This window comes from Triturus cristatus, chromosome 1_1 (genome assembly GCF_964204655.1).
Source record: "Triturus cristatus chromosome 1_1, aTriCri1.1, whole genome shotgun sequence".
Classification (NCBI taxonomy): domain Eukaryota; kingdom Metazoa; phylum Chordata; class Amphibia; order Caudata; family Salamandridae; genus Triturus; species Triturus cristatus.
Genome location: NC_140579.1, coordinates 537471245 through 537486437, shown reverse-complemented (window position 1 = coordinate 537486437; position 15193 = coordinate 537471245).

Below are 15193 nucleotides of genomic sequence, written 5' to 3'. Positions count from 1 at the left end.
TGAGCAAGTCAAACACTCACCCCCAGTCAACTGATCTGGGTTTAATCCATCATCATTCTTTAGCTCACTCCACCACCCCAGTTCAGACATGGCCATATGCAAATCAGTTTGACCCTGTGCCTCATGGGAACAGTCTAGCCCGAACTGCCAAGCCATTTCTTCCCTGGACCAGAAACAAGCATCCTGGGACTGGTTTCGGGTTCAGAACCCTCATCAGCCATTCTATCTTGAATCCAGTGTCAAAGTGAGCAAGGGACCCACGTCTGGGCATACCCTGCCAACTTAGGGAGAACAAAGCAATACGAAAGGGGGTGATGGATGGAGCGTTTGAGCAAAGCAAACACTCACCCCCAGTCAACTGATCTGGTTTAAATCCATCATCATTCTTTAGCTCACTCCACCACCCCAGTTCAGACATGGCCATATGCAAATCAGTTTGACCCTGTGCCTCATTGGAACAGTCCAGCCCGAACTGCCAAGCCATTTCTTCCCTGGACCGGAAACAAGCATCCTGGGACCGGTTTCGGGTTCATAACCCTCATCAGCCATGCTATCTTGAATCCAGTGGCAAAGTGAGCAAGGGACCCACGTCTGGGCATACCCTGCCAACTTAGGGCGAACAAAGCGATACCAAAGGGGATGATGGACGGAGCGCTTGAGCAAATCAAACACTCACCCCCAGTCAACTAATCTGGGTTTAATCCATCATCATTCTTTAGCTCACTCCACCACCCCAGTTCAGACATGGCCATATGCAAATCAGTCTGACCCTGTGCCTCATGGGAACAGTCCAGCCCGAACTGCCAAGCCATGTCTTCCCTGAACCAGATACAAGCATCCTGGGACTGGTTTCGGGTTCATAACCCTCATCATCCAGACTATCTTTAATCTAGTGGCAAAGTGATCAAGGGACCCATGTCTGGGCACACCCTGCCAACTTAGGGCGAACAAAGCGATACCAAAGGGGATGATGGATGGAGCGTTTGAGCAAATTATACACTCACCCCCAGTCAACTGATCTGGGTTTAATCCATCATCATTCTTTAGCTCACTCCACCACCCCAGTTCATACATGGCCGTATGCAAATCAGCCTGACCCTGTGCCTCATGGGAACAGTCTAGCCCAAATTGCCAAGCCATGCCTTCCCTGGACCGGAAACAAACATCCTGGGACCGGTTTCAGGTTCATAACCCTCATCAGCCAGGCTATCTTGAATCCAGTGGCAAAGTGAGCAAGGGACCCACGTCTGGGCATACCCTGCCAGCTTAGGGCGAACAAAGCGATACCAAAGGGGATGATGGACGGAGCATTTGAGCAAGTCAAACACTCACCCCCAGTCAACTAATCTGGGTTTAATCCATCATCATTCTTTAGCTCACTCCACCTCCCCAGTTCAGACATGGCCATATGCAAATCAGTCTGACCCTGTGCCTCATGGGAACAGTCCAGCCCGAACTGCCAAGCCATGTCTTCCCTGGACCAGAAACAAGCATCCTGGGACCTGTTTCGTGTTCATAACCCTCATCAGCCAGGCTATCTTGAATCCAGTGGCAAAGTGAGCAAGGGACCCACGTCTGGGCATACCCTGCAAACTTAGGGCGAACAAAGCGATACCAAAGGGGATGATGGACGGAGCGTTTGAGCAAGTCAAACACTGAACCCCAGTCAACTGATCTGGGTTTAATCCATCATCATTCTTTAGCTCACTCCACCACCCCAGTTCAGACATGGCCATATGCAAATCAGTTTGACCCTGTGCCTCATGGGAACAGTCCAGCCCGAACTGCCAAGCCATTTCTTCCCTGGACCGGAAACAAGCATCCTGGGACCAGTTTCGGGATCATAACCCTCATCAGCCAGGCTATCTTGAATCCAGTGGCAAAGTGAGCAAGGGACCCACGTCTGGGCATACCCTGCAAACTTAGGGCGAACAAAGCGATACCAAAGGGGATGATGGACGGAGCATTTGAGCAAGTCAAACACTCACCCCCAGTCAACTGATCTGGGTTTAATCCATCATCATTCTTTAGCTCACTCCACCACCCCAGTTCAGACATGGCCATATGCAAATCAGTTTGACCCTGTGCCTCATGGGAACAGTCTAGCCCGAACTGCCAAGCCATTTCTTCCCTGGACCGGAAACAAGCATCCTGGGACTGGTTTCGGGTTCAGAACCCTCATCAGCCATTCTATCTTGAATCCAGTGGCAAAGTGAGCAAGGGACCCACGTCTGGGCATACCCTGCCAACTTAGGGCGAACAAAGCAATACCAAAGGGGGTGATGGATGGAGCGTTTGAGCAAAGCAAACACTCACCCCCAGTCAACTAATCTGGGTTTAATCCATCATCATTCTTTAGCTCACTCCACCACCCCAGTTCAGACATGGCCATATGCAAATCAGTCTGACCCTGTGCCTCATGGGAACAGTCCAGCCCGAACTGCCAAGCCATGTCTTCCCTGAACCAGATACAAGCATCCTGGGACTGGTTTCGGGTTCATAACCCTCATCATCCAGACTATCTTTAATCTAGTGGCAAAGTGATCAAGGGACCCATGTCTGGGCACACCCTGCCAACTTAGGGCGAACAAAGCGATACCAAAGGGGATGATGGATGGAGCGTTTGAGCAAATTATACACTCACCCCCAGTCAACTGATCTGGGTTTAATCCATCATCATTCTTTAGCTCACTCCACCACCCCAGTTCATACATGGCCGTATGCAAATCAGCCTGACCCTGTGCCTCATGGGAACAGTCTAGCCCAAATTGCCAAGCCATGCCTTCCCTGGACCGGAAACAAACATCCTGGGACCGGTTTCAGGTTCATAACCCTCATCAGCCAGGCTATCTTGAATCCAGTGGCAAAGTGAGCAAGGGACCCACGTCTGGGCATACCCTGCCAGCTTAGGGCGAACAAAGCGATACCAAAGGGGATGATGGACGGAGCATTTGAGCAAGTCAAACACTCACCCCCAGTCAACTAATCTGGGTTTAATCCATCATCATTCTTTAGCTCACTCCACCTCCCCAGTTCAGACATGGCCATATGCAAATCAGTCTGACCCTGTGCCTCATGGGAACAGTCCAGCCCGAACTGCCAAGCCATGTCTTCCCTGGACCAGAAACAAGCATCCTGGGACCTGTTTCGTGTTCATAACCCTCATCAGCCAGGCTATCTTGAATCCAGTGGCAAAGTGAGCAAGGGACCCACGTCTGGGCATACCCTGCAAACTTAGGGCGAACAAAGCGATACCAAAGGGGATGATGGACGGAGCGTTTGAGCAAGTCAAACACTGAACCCCAGTCAACTGATCTGGGTTTAATCCATCATCATTCTTTAGCTCACTCCACCACCCCAGTTCAGACATGGCCATATGCAAATCAGTTTGACCCTGTGCCTCATGGGAACAGTCCAGCCCGAACTGCCAAGCCATTTCTTCCCTGGACCGGAAACAAGCATCCTGGGACCAGTTTCGGGATCATAACCCTCATCAGCCAGGCTATCTTGAATCCAGTGGCAAAGTGAGCAAGGGACCCACGTCTGGGCATACCCTGCAAACTTAGGGCGAACAAAGCGATACCAAAGGGGATGATGGACGGAGCATTTGAGCAAGTCAAACACTCACCCCCAGTCAACTGATCTGGGTTTAATCCATCATCATTCTTTAGCTCACTCCACCACCCCAGTTCAGACATGGCCATATGCAAATCAGTTTGACCCTGTGCCTCATGGGAACAGTCTAGCCCGAACTGCCAAGCCATTTCTTCCCTGGACCGGAAACAAGCATCCTGGGACTGGTTTCGGGTTCAGAACCCTCATCAGCCATTCTATCTTGAATCCAGTGGCAAAGTGAGCAAGGGACCCACGTCTGGGCATACCCTGCCAACTTAGGGCGAACAAAGCAATACCAAAGGGGGTGATGGATGGAGCGTTTGAGCAAAGCAAACACTCACCCCCAGTCAACTAATCTGGGTTTAATCCATCATCATTCTTTAGCTCACTCCACCACCCCAGTTCAGACATGGCCATATGCAAATCAGTCTGACCCTGTGCCTCATGGGAACAGTCCAGCCCGAACTGCCATGCCATGTCTTCCCTGAACCAGATACAAGCATCCTGGGACCGGTTTCGGGTTCATAACCCTCATCATCCAGACTATCTTGAATCTAGTGGCAAAGTGAGCAAGGGACCCATGTCTGGGCACACCCTGCCAACTTAGGGCGAACAAAGCGATACCAAAGGGGATGATGGATGGAGCGTTTGAGCAAATTATACACTCACCCCCAGTCAACTGATCTGGGTTTAATCCATCATCATTCTTTAGCTCACTCCACCACCCCAGTTCATACATGGCCGTATGCAAATCAGCCTGACCCTGTGCCTCATGGGAACAGTCTAGCCCAAACTGCCAAGCCATGCCTTCCCTGGACCGGAAACAAGCATCCTGGGACCGGTTTCAGGTTCATAACCCTCATCAGCCAGGCTATCTTGAATCCAGTGGCAAAGTGAGCAAGGGACCCACGTCTGGGCATACCCTGCCAGCTTAGGGCGAACAAAGCGATACCAAAGGGGATGATGGACTGAGCATTTGAGCAAGTCAAACACTCACCCCCAGTCAACTAATCTGGGTTTAATCCATCATCATTCTTTAGCTCACTCCACCTCCCCAGTTCAGACATGGCCATATGCAAATCAGTCTGACCCTGTGCCTCATGGGAACAGTCCAGCCCGAACTGCCAAGCCATGTCTTCCCTGGACCAGAAACAAGCATCCTGGGACCTGTTTCGTGTTCATAACCCTCATCAGCCAGGCTATCTTGAATCCAGTGGCAAAGTGAGCAAGGGACCCACGTCTGGGCATACCCTGCAAACTTAGGGCGAACAAAGCGATACCAAAGGGGATGATGGACGGAGCGTTTGAGCAAGTCAAACACTGAACCCCAGTCAACTGATCTGGGTTTAATCCATCATCATTCTTTAGCTCACTCCACCACCCCAGTTCAGACATGGCCATATGCAAATCAGTTTGACCCTGTGCCTCATGGGAACAGTCCAGCCCGAACTGCCAAGCCATTTCTTCCCTGGACCGGAAACAAGCATCCTGGGACCAGTTTCGGGATCATAACCCTCATCAGCCATGCTATCTTGAATCCAGAGGCAAAGTGAGCAAGGGACCCACGTCTGGGCATATCCTGCCAACTTAGGGCGAACAAAGCGATACCAAAGGGGATGATGGACGGAGCGTTTGAGCAAATCAAACACTCACCCCCAGTCAACTAATCTGTGTTTAATCCATCATCATTCTTTAGCTCACTCCACCACCCCAGTTCAGACATGGCCATATGCAAATTAGTCTGACCCTGTGCCTCATGGGAACAGTCCAGCCCGAACTGCCAAGCCATGTCTTCCCTGGATGGGAAACAAGCATCCTGGGACCGGTTTCGGGTTCATAACCCTCATCAGCCAGGCTATCTTGAATCCAGTGGCAAAGTGAGCAAGGGACCCACGTCTGGGCATACCCTGCCAACTTAGGGCGAACAAAGCGATACCAAAGGGGATGATGGACGGAGCGCTCAAGCAAATCAAACACTCAACCCCAGTCAACTAATCTGGGTTTAATCCATCATCATTCTTTAGCTCACTCCACCACCCCAGTTCAGACATGGCAATATGCAAATCAGTCTGACCCTGTGCCTCATGGGAACAGTCCAGCCCGAACTACCAAGCCATGTCTTCCCTGAACTGGATACAAGCATCCTGGGACCGGTTTCGGGTTCATAACCCTCATCAGCCAGACTATCTTGAATCCAGTGGCAAAGTGAGCAAGGGACCCACGTCTGGGCACACCCTGCCAACTTAGGGCGAACAAAGCGATACCAAAGGGGATGATGGATGGAGCGTTTGAGCAAATCATACACTAACCCAAAGTCAACTGATCTGGGTTTAATCCATCATCATTCTTTAGCTCACTCCATCACCCCAGTTCAGACATGGCCATATGCAAATCAGCCTGACCCTGTGCCTCATGGGAACAGTCTACCCCGAACTAACAAGCCATGTCTTCCCTGGACCGGAAACAAGCATCCTAGGACCGGTTTCAGGTTCATAACCCTCATCAGCCAGGCCATCTTGAATCCAGTGGCAAAGTGAGCAAGAGACCCACGTCTGGGCATACCCTGCCATCTTAGGGCGAACAAAGCGATACCAAAAGGGGTGATGGACGGAGCATTTGAGCAAGTCAAACACTCACCCCAGTCAACTGATCTGGGTTTAATCCATCATCATTCTTTAGCTCACTCCACCACTCCAGTTCAGACATGGCCATATGCAAATCAGTCTGACCCAGTGCCTCATGGGAGCAGTCCAGCCCGAACTGCCAAGCCATGTCTTCCCTGGACCGGAAACAAGTATCCTGGGACCGGTTTCAGGTTCATAACCCTCATCAGCCCGACTATCTTGAATCCAGTGGCAAAGTGAGCAAGGGACCCACGTCTGGGCATACCCTGCCAACTTAGGGCGAACAAAGCGATACCAAAGGGGATGATGGATGGAGCGTTTGAGCAAATCATACACTCACCCCAGTCAAATGATATGGGTTTAATCCATCATCATTCTTTAGCTCACTCCACCACCCCAGTTCAGACATGGCCATATGCAAATCAGTCTGACCCTGTGCCTCATGGGAACAGTCCAGCCCGAACTGCCAAGCCATGTCTTCCCTGGACCGGAAACAAGCATCCTGGGACCTGTTTCGGGTTCATAACCCTCATCAGCCAGGCTATCTTGAATCCAGTGGCAAAGTGAGCAAGGGACCCACGTCTGGGCATACCCTGCAAACTTAGGGCGAACAAAGCGATACCAAAGGGGATGATGGACGGAACATTTGAGCAAGTCAAACACTCACCCCCAGTCAACTGATCTGGGTTTAATCCATCATCATTCTTTAGCTCACTCCACCACCCCAGTTCAGACATGGCCATATGCAAATCAGTTTGACCCTGTGCCTCATGGGAACAGTCCAGCCCGAACTGCCAAGCCATTTCTTCCCTGGACCGGAAACAAGCATCCTGGGACCGGTTTCGGGATCATAACCCTCATCAGCCATGCTATCTTGAATCCAGTGGCAAAGTGAGCAAGGGACCCACGTCTGGGCATACCCTGCCAACTTAGGGCGAACAAAGCGATACCAAAGGGGATGATGGACGGAGCGTTTGAGCAAATCAAACATTCAGCCCCAGTCAACTGATCTGGTTTAAATCCATCATCATTCTTTAGCTCACTCCACCACCCCAGTTCAGACATAGCCATATGCAAATCAGTTTGACCCTGTGCCTCATGGGAACAGTCCAGCCCGAACTGCCAAGCCATTTCTTCCCTGGACCAGAAACAAGCATCCTGGGACCGGTTTCGGGTTCATAACCCTCATCAGCCAGGCTATCTTGAATCCAGTGACAAAGTGAGCAAGGGACCCACGTCTGGGCATACCCTGCCAACTTAGGGCGAACAAAGCGATACCAATGGGGATGATGGACGGAGCATTTGAGCAAGTCAAACACTCACCCCCAGTCAACTAATCTGGGTTTAATCCATCATCATTCTTTAGCTCACTCCACCTCCCCAGTTCAGACATGGCGATATGCAAATCAGTCTGACCCTGTGCCTCATGGGAATAGTCCAGCCCGAACTGCCAAGCCATGTCTTCCCTGGACCAGAAACAAGCATCCTGGGACCTGTTTCGTGTTCATAACCCTCATCAGCCAGGCTATCTTGAATCCAGTGGCAAAGTGAGCAAGGGACCCACGTCTGGGCATACCCTGCAAACCTAGGGCGAACAAAGCGATACCAAAGGGGATGATGGACGGAGCGTTTGACCAAGTCAAATACTCAACCCCAGTCAACTGATCTGGGTTTAATCCATCATCATTCTTTAGCTCACTCCACCACCCCAGTTCAGACATGGCCATATGCAAATCAGTTTGACCCTGTGCCTCATGGGAACAGTCCAGCCCGAACTGCCAAGCCATTTCTTCCCTGGACCGGAAACAAGCATCCTGGGACCGGTTTCGGGATCATAACCCTCATCAGCCATGCTATCTTGAATCCAGTGGCAAAGTGAGCAAGGGACCCACGTCTTGGCATATTCTGCCAACTTAGGGCGAACAAGGCAATACCAAAGGGGATGATGGACGGAGCGTTTGAGCAAATCAAACACTCACCCCCAGTCAACTAATCTGTGTTTAAAACATCATCATTCTTTAGCTCACTCCACCACCCCAGTTCAGACATGGCCATATGCAAATCAGCCTGACCCTGTGCCTCATGGGAACAGTCTAGCCCGAACTGCCAAGCCATGTCTTCCCTTGACCAGAAACAAGCATCCTAGGACCGGTTTCAGGTTCATAACCCTCATCAGCCAGGCTATCTTGAATCCAGTGGCAAAGTGAGCAAGGGACCCACATCTGGGCATACCCTGCCAGCTTATGGCGAACAAAGCGATACCAAAGGGGGTGATGGATGGAGCGTTTGAGCAAATTATACACTCACCCCCAGTCAACTGATCTGGGTTTAATCCATCATCATTCTTTAGCTCACTCCACCACCCCAGTTCATACATGGCCGTATGCAAATCAGCCTGACCCTGTGCCTCATGGGAACAGTCTAGCCCAAACTGCCAAGCCATGCCTTCCCTGGACCGGAAACAAGCATCCTGGGACCGGTTTCAGGTTCATAACCCTCATCAGCCAGGCTATCTTGAATCCAGTGGCAAAGTGAGCAAGGGACCCACGTCTGGGCATACCCTGCCAGCTTAGGGCGAACAAAGCGATACCAAAGGGGATGATGGACGGAGCATTTGAGCAAGTCAAACACTCACCCCCAGTCAACTAATCTGGGTTTAATCCATCATCATTCTTTAGCTCACTCCACCTCCCCAGTTCAGACATGGCCATATGCAAATCAGTCTGACCCTGTGCCTCATGGGAACAGTCCAGCCCGAACTGCCAAGCCATGTCTTCCCTGGACCAGAAACAAGCATCCTGGGACCTGTTTCGTGTTCATAACCCTCATCAGCCAGGCTATCTTGAATCCAGTGGCAAAGTGAGCAAGGGACCCACGTCTGGGCATACCCTGCAAACTTAGGGCGAACAAAGCGATACCAAAGGGGATGATGGACGGAGCGTTTGAGCAAGTCAAACACTGAACCCCAGTCAACTGATCTGGGTTTAATCCATCATCATTCTTTAGCTCACTCCACCACCCCAGTTCAGACATGGCCATATGCAAATCAGTTTGACCCTGTGCCTCATGGGAACAGTCCAGCCCGAACTGCCAAGCCATTTCTTCCCTGGACCGGAAACAAGCATCCTGGGACCAGTTTCGGGATCATAACCCTCATCAGCCATGCTATCTTGAATCCAGAGGCAAAGTGAGCAAGGGACCCACGTCTGGGCATATCCTGCCAACTTAGGGCGAACAAAGCGATACCAAAGGGGATGATGGACGGAGCGTTTGAGCAAATCAAACACTCACCCCCAGTCAACTAATCTGTGTTTAATCCATCATCATTATTTAGCTCACTCCACCACCCCAGTTCCGACATGGCCATATGCAAATTAGTCTGACCCTGTGCCTCATGGGAACAGTCCAGCCCGAACTGCCAAGCCATGTCTTCCCTGGATGGGAAACAAGCATCCTGGGACCGGTTTCGGGTTCATAACCCTCATCAGCCAGGCTATCTTGAATCCAGTGGCAAAGTGAGCAAGGGACCCACGTCTGGGCATACCCTGCCAACTTAGGGCGAACAAAGCGATACCAAAGGGGATGATGGACGGAGCGCTCAAGCAAATCAAACACTCAACCCCAGTCAACTAATCTGGGTTTAATCCATCATCATTCTTTAGCTCACTCCACCACCCCAGTTCAGACATGGCAATATGCAAATCAGTCTGACCCTGTGCCTCATGGGAACAGTCCACCCCGAACTACCAAGCCATGTCTTCCCTGAACTGGATACAAGCATCCTGGGACCGGTTTCGGGTTCATAACCCTCATCAGCCAGACTATCTTGAATCCAGTGGCAAAGTGAGCAAGGGACCCACGTCTGGGCACACCCTGCCAACTTAGGGCGAACAAAGCGATACCAAAGGGGATGATGGATGGAGCGTTTGAGCAAATCATACACTAACCCAAAGTCAACTGATCTGGGTTTAATCCATCATCATTCTTTAGCTCACTCCATCACCCCAGTTCAGACATGGCCATATGCAAATCAGCCTGACCCTGTGCCTCATGGGAACAGTCTACCCCGAACTAACAAGCCATGTCTTCCCTGGACCGGAAACAAGCATCCTAGGACCGGTTTCAGGTTCATAACCCTCATCAGCCAGGCCATCTTGAATCCAGTGGCAAAGTGAGCAAGAGACCCACGTCTGGGCATACCCTGCCAGCTTAGGGCGAACAAAGCGATACCAAAGGGGATGATGGACGGAGCATTTGAGCAAGTCAAACACTCACCCCAGTCAACTGATCTGGGTTTAATCCATCATCATTCTTTAGCTCACTCCACCACTCCAGTTCAGACATGGCCATATGCAAATCAGTCTGACCCAGTGCCTCATGGGAGCAGTCCAGCCCGAACTGCCAAGCCATGTCTTCCCTGGACCGGAAACAAGTATCCTGGGACCGGTTTCAGGTTCATAACCCTCATCAGCCCGGCTATCTTGAATCCAGTGGCAAAGTGAGCAAGGGACCCACGTCTGGGCATACCCTGCCAACTTAGGGCGAACAAAGCGATACCAAAGGGGATGATGGATGGAGCGTTTGAGCAAATCATACACTCACCCCAGTCAAATGATATGGGTTTAATCCATCATCATTCTTTAGCTCACTCCACCACCCCAGTTCAGACATGGCCATATGCAAATCAGTCTGACAGTGTGCCTCATGGGAACAGTCCAGCCCGAACTGCCAAGCCATGTCTTCCCTGGACCGGAAACAAGCATCCTGGGACCTGTTTCGGGTTCATAACCCTCATCAGCCAGGCTATCTTGAATCCAGTGGCAAAGTGAGCAAGGGACCCAAGTCTGGGCATACCCTGCAAACTTAGGGCGAACAAAGCGATACCAAAGGGGATGATGGACGGAACATTTGAGCAAGTCAAACACTCACCCCCAGTCAACTGATCTGGGTTTAATCCATCATCATTCTTTAGCTCACTCCACCACCCCAGTTCAGACATGGCCATATGCAAATCAGTTTGACCCTGTGCCTCATGGAAACAGTCCAGCCCGAACTGCCAAGCCATTTCTTCCCTGGACCGGAAACAAGCATCCTGGGACCGGTTTCGGGATCATAACCCTCATCAGCCATGCTATCTTGAATCCAGTGGCAAAGTGAGCAAGGGACCCACGTCTGGGCATACCCTGCCAACTTAGGGCGAACAAAGCGATACCAAAGGGGATGATGGACGGAGCGTTTGAGCAAATCAAACATTCACCCCCAGTCAACTGATCTGGTTTAAATCCATCATCATTCTTTAGCTCACTCCACCACCCCAGTTCAGACATGGCCATATGCATATCAGTTTGACCCTGTGCCTCATGGGAACAGTCCAGCCCGAACTGCCAAGCCATTTCTTCCCTGGACCAGAAACAAGCATCCTGGGACCGGTTTCGGGTTCATAACCCTCATCAGCCAGGCTATCTTGAATCCAGTGACAAAGTGAGCAAGGGACCCACGTCTGGGCATACCCTGCCAACTTAGGGCGAACAAAGCGATACCAATGGGGATGATGGACGGAGCATTTGAGCAAGTCAAACACTCACCCCCAGTCAACTAATCTGGGTTTAATCCATCATCATTCTTTAGCTCACTCCACCTCCCCAGTTCAGACATGGCGATATGCAAATCAGTCTGACCCTGTGCCTCATGGGAACAGTCCAGCCCGAACTGCCAAGCCATGTCTTCCCTGGACCAGAAACAAGCATCCTGGGACCTGTTTCGTGTTCATAACCCTCATCAGCCAGGCTATCTTGAATCCAGTGGCAAAGTGAGCAAGGGACCCACGTCTGGGCATAACCTGCAAACCTAGGGCGAACAAAGCGATACCAAAGGGGATGATGGACGGAGCGTTTGACCAAGTCAAATACTCAACCCCAGTCAACTGATCTGTGTTTAAAACATCATCATTCTTTAGCTCACTCCACCACCCCAGTTCAGACATGGCCATATGCAAATCAGCCTGACCCTGTGCCTCATGGGAACAGTCTAGCCCGAACTGCCAAGCCATGTCTTCCCTGGACCAGAAACAAGCATCCTAGGACCGGTTTCAGGTTCATAACCCTCATCAGCCAGGCTATCTTGAATCCAGTGGCAAAGTGAGCAAGGGACCCACATCTGGGCATACCCTGCCAGCTTATGGCGAACAAAGCGATACCAAAGGGGGTGATGGACGGAGCATTTGAGCAAGTCAAACACTCACCCCCAGTCAACTGATCTGGATTTAATCCATCATCATTCTTTAGCTCACTCCACCACCCCAGTTCAGACATGGCCATATGCAAATCAGTCTGACCCTGTGCCTCATGGGAACAGTCCAGCCCGAACTGCCAAGCCATGTCTTCCCTGGACCGGAAACAAGCATCCTGGGACCTGTTTTGGGTTCATAACCCTCATCAGCCAGGCTATCTTGAATCCAGTGGCAAAGTGAGCAAGGGACCCACGTCTGGGCATACCCTGCAAACTTAGGGCGAACAAAGCGATACCAAATGGGATGATGGACGGAGCATTTGAGCAAGTCAAACACTCACCCCCAGTCAACTGATCTGGGTTTAATCCATCATCATTCTTTAGCTCACTCCACCACCCAAGTTCAGACATGGCCATATGCAAATCAGTTTGACCCTGTGCCTCATGGGAACAGTCCAGCCCGAACTGCCAAGCTATTTCTTCCCTGGACCGGAAACAAGCATCCTGGGACTGGTTTCGGGTTCAGAACCCTCATCAGCCATGCTATCTTGAATCCAGTAACAAAGTGAGCAAGGGACCCACGTCTGGGCATACCCTGCCAACTTAGGGCGAACAAAGCAATACCAAAGGGGGTGATGGATGGAGCGTTTGAGCAAAGCAAACACTCACCCCCAGTCAACTGATCTGGTTTAAATCCATCATCATTCTTTAGCTCACTCCACCACCCCAGTTCAGACATGGCCATATGCAAATAAGTTTGACCCTGTGCCTCATGGGAACAGTCCAGCCCGAACTGCCAAGCCATTTCTTCCCTGGACCGGAAACAAGCATCCTGGGACCGGTTTCGGGATCATAACCCTCATCAGCCATGCTATCTTGAATCCAGTGGCAAAGTGAGCAAGTGATCCACGTCTTGGCATATTCTGCCAACTTAGGGCGAACAAAGCAATACCAAAGGGGATGATGGACGGAGCGTTTGAGCAAATCAAACACTCACCCCCAGTCAACTAATCTGTGTTTAAAACATCATCATTCTTTAGCTCACTCCACGACCCCAGTTCAGACATGGCCATATGCAAATTAGTCTGACCCTGTGCCTCATGGGAACAGTCCAGCCCGAACTGCCAAGCCATGTCTTCCCTGGACGGGAAACAAGCATCCTGGGACCGGTTTCGGGTTCATAACACTCATCAGCCAGGCTATCTTGAATCCAGTGGCAAAGTGAGCAATTGACCCACGTCTGGGCTTACCCTGCCAACTTAGGGCGAACAAAGCGATACCAAAGGGGATGATGGACGGAGCGCTCAAGCAAATCAAACACTCACCCCCAGTCAACTAATCTGGGTTTAATCCTTCATCATTCTTTAGCTCACTCCACCACCCCAGTTCAGACATGGCCATATGCAAATCAGCCTGACCCTGTGCCTCATGGGAACAGTCTAGCCCGAACTGCCAAGCCATGTCTTCCCTGGACCGGAAACAAGCATCCTAGGACCGGTTTCAGGTTCATAACCCTCATCAGCCAGGCTATCTTGAATCCAGTGGCAAAGTGAGCAAGGGACCCACGTCTGGGCATACCCTGCCAGCTTATGGCGAACAAAGCGATACCAAAGGGGGTGATGGACGGAGCATTTGAGCAAGTCAAACACTCGCCCCCAGTCAACTGATCTGGGTTTAATCCATCATCATTCTTTAGCTCACTCCACCACCCCAGTTCAGACATGGCCATATGCAAATCAGTCTGACCCTGTGCCTCATGGGAACAGTCCAGCCCGAACTGCCAAGCCATGTCTTCCCTGGACCGGAAACAAGCATCCTGGGACCTGTTTCGGGTTCATAACCCTCATCAGCCAGGCTATCTTGAATCCAGTGGCAAAGTGAGCAAGGGACCCACGTCTGGGCATACCCTGCAAACTTGGGGCGAACAAAGCGATACCAAAGGGGGTGATGGATGGAGCGTTTGAGCAAAGCAAACACTCACCCCCAGTCAACTGATCTGGTTTAAATCCATCATCATTCTTTAGCTCACTCCACCACCCCAGTTCAGACATGGCCATATGCAAATCAGTTTGACCCTGTGCCTCATGGGAACAGTCCAGCCCGAACTGCCAAGCCATTTCTTCCCTCGACCGGAAACAAGCATCCTGGGACCGGTTTCGGGTTCATAACCCTCATCAGCCAGGCTATCTTGAATCCAGTGGCAAAGTGAGCAAGGGACCCACGTCTGGGCATACCCTGCCAACATAGGGCGAACAAAGCGATACCAATGGGGATGATGGACGGACCGTTTGAGCAAATCAAACATTCACCCCCAGTCAACTAATCTGGGTTGAATCCATCATCATTGTTTAGCTCACTCCACCACCCCAGTTCAGACATGGCCATATGCAAATCAGTCTGACTCTGTGCCTCATGGGAACAGTCCAGCCCGAACTGCCAAGCCATGTCTTCCCTGGACCGGAAACAAGTTTCCTGGGACCGGTTTCGGGTTCATAACCCTCATCAGCCAGACTATCTTGAATCCAGTGGCAAAGTGACCAAGGGTCCCACGTCTGGGCACACCCTGCCAACTTACTGCGAACAAAGCGATACCAAAGGGGATGATGGATGGAGCGTTTAAGCAAATCATACACTCACCCCCAGTCAACTGATCTGGGTTTAATCCATCATCATTCTTTAGCTCACTCCACCACCCCAGTTCAGACATGGCCATATGCAAATCAGCC